Here is a 2500-nt window from a genome sequence, read left to right as displayed (position 1 = left end):
TCAAATAAACGATAACTGATTTAATGAGCCATTCGCAGTTTCACTGTATAAATTGCTTATACTTAGACATGCATGGCTTAATCTTTGAGACAAGCATATGACTACTGGCAGGATCAACCAGAATAATGTTTTATTGTATGTTTTTCCATCGACAACTTAATGAAAAATCAACGAAACGAGTCACCAAATATTGAATGACATCGTTTTCGCGTAATTTGTTCAAAAAGTATATTGGAGGTATTTTTCTCAATATTTTTAGCAATTTATTTCAAATTACTTTTAACATCGCAGCATAGTAGGTTTTTCAACTTACTATACTTGATATTGATATGAAATTAAGAATTTCATATTTTCGTTTAACCATTTGGATAAACATTTTTAAAAATCACACATTTGTTTAACGAGACTCCTCACATCGTACGATGCAAAGAAACTCGCTCCCTACTATTCAAACAGTCAACGTCTCAACTTAATGAAACATGCTTGTAATAGTAGGAAGATAACCATGAATAAAGACAATTGTACGCACTGCACAATCGTACCCGCTTATAGTGAATGAATACTACCAACCACAGCAATCGCATTCAACTATTACTAGCTGACGGAAATACTGCGACATCCATACCCACTCGAAGCGTTAATTCATCGCAAAACTCATCGTATAACATGAACAAACCACTTTCAACCACTCTAATGGTGATTTCAGTCATCGTTCTTAATGTTTCAATGAGTTGTGATGACTACGGTATGTGACCACATTTTCATGACAGCCATCATACCTATAGATAGTTTCATAGTGCGGCACATTAAAATGTGAAAGAGGGATGATTTTTGAAGAAAAACCTTAATAAAAAATTAACGAAATGGAATTTTTGGAAAAAGATTTTTTATTCATTTTAGTTGGAATAATGGGTAACTTATTTTAAATGAATAAAATTTTTTTCTCCAAAAATAAAAAATTTTAATTTTTTTCGTCGAAAATAAAGCAATTTTTAACGAAAATGGGTAAATTTAGAAATTTATTTTATTTCTAAAATATTCAATTATGATTGGATTTTCATGAAATTGACAGGGATAATGTAGATAGTCATTTTACATTGATTTATAGAGGAAAATCATCAAATTTGACCAAGTTGAATATTTTATGAATTTTTTATTAATATTTATACATGAAAAATATTCGAAAAAAATTCATAAAAAATTTAAAACATGGAAATTTGATGAAATTCGAATGGCATAAAATAGCCCAATGTAAAAGCAATATTTTATGCCATCAACGGGTAATTTACGATGAGTTTTGAATTTTTGGTGAATTTTTTTCCATTTTTTTGAAAATAATAAAAAATCGAAAAATATTCATAAAAAAATCAGCGTTGAAAATATCAATGATATTTTATTTTTGGTTAATAGTAGTAATAATTAGACATCTTTTAAGGCATAAATGGGTAATTTACGTGCATGTAGGATTTTTTTATGAATATTTTTCGATTAAAAAAATAATAAAAAATCGGAAAAATATTCATAAAAAAATCAGCGTTGAAAATATCAATGGTATTTTATTTTTTATTGATAGTAATAAAAATTAGCTATCATTTGATGTATGTTTGGGTAATTTACGTTGATATTTGATTTTTTTATGAATATTTTTCGATTTTTTAATATTTTTGAAAAAATCGGAAAAATATTCATAAAAAAATCAACGTTGAAAATATCAATGATATTTTATTTTTTATTGATAGTAATAAAAATTAGCTATCATTTGATGTATGTTTGGGTAATTTACGTTGATATTTGATTTTTTTATGAATATTTTTCGATTTTTTTAATATTTTAATATTTTTGGAAAAAATGGGGAAAAAAATTCCAAAAAATCATGTTTTAATGATATGATGGAAATTTTTTTGGCTTAACATAGCAACATGGAATAGCTATTATTTAAGCCATTTTTGGGTAATTTACGAGCAAATTTGAATTTTTTATGAATTTTTATTCAATTTTTCAATGATATTATAATGGTGAAAAAAATCACAAAAAATTGAAAATCGAAATAAATGAATGAATATCATTGGTATCAAATAGTTATATGAAATACATATTATTTGAGCCATTTCGGAATATTTTTTGTCGATTTTCTGATTTTTTATAATTTTTTTCCCAAGTTCATATTACTGAATGAAGGAAAAAAATTCAAAATTAATTCAATTTTGGTTGATCTTCTCAAATACAATTTGAGAAGAATTGTCTATTGAAGAAACAATGTTCTTCAATAGACTTTGGGTAATTTACGGTGAATTCTTATTTGACTTGTAGGAAAAATAGGTACAGTAGGAATCTCGTGTATGGATTGATGTAAGACATTTTCTTAATGTCGACATTCTAAGCAACATTTTGAGACTATGCACAGCTCCCGCCGTGTAGCCATTCAAAAGTTATTCAGTATTTTGTGCACCTATCTCCAAATACTTAGTTTATTTGGCATTTTGAAAATAGGGACAGTAGG

At 26.6% G+C, this 2500-nt stretch overlaps 1 non-coding gene across 1 annotated transcript in view; it reads right to left on the bottom strand.

The window, feature by feature from the left end:
- The window catches only part of LOC131850384 (small subunit ribosomal RNA), a 1991-nt gene extending 1867 nt beyond the window's left edge, over positions 1–124 (bottom strand). Inside the window, exon 1 of the ribosomal RNA XR_009357836.1 lies at positions 1–124. This exon is cut by the window's left edge and continues 1867 nt beyond it. This is a non-coding gene — a ribosomal RNA (small subunit ribosomal RNA).
- Between the last annotated feature and the right edge of the window lie 2376 nt (positions 125–2500).

This window comes from Achroia grisella, unplaced genomic scaffold (assembly GCF_030625045.1).
Source record: "Achroia grisella isolate CSIRO2021 unplaced genomic scaffold, CSIRO_AGI_Agris_v1 utg7601, whole genome shotgun sequence".
Lineage (NCBI taxonomy): Eukaryota > Metazoa > Arthropoda > Insecta > Lepidoptera > Pyralidae > Achroia > Achroia grisella.
This window is presented reverse-complemented; position numbering and strand designations above follow the sequence as displayed.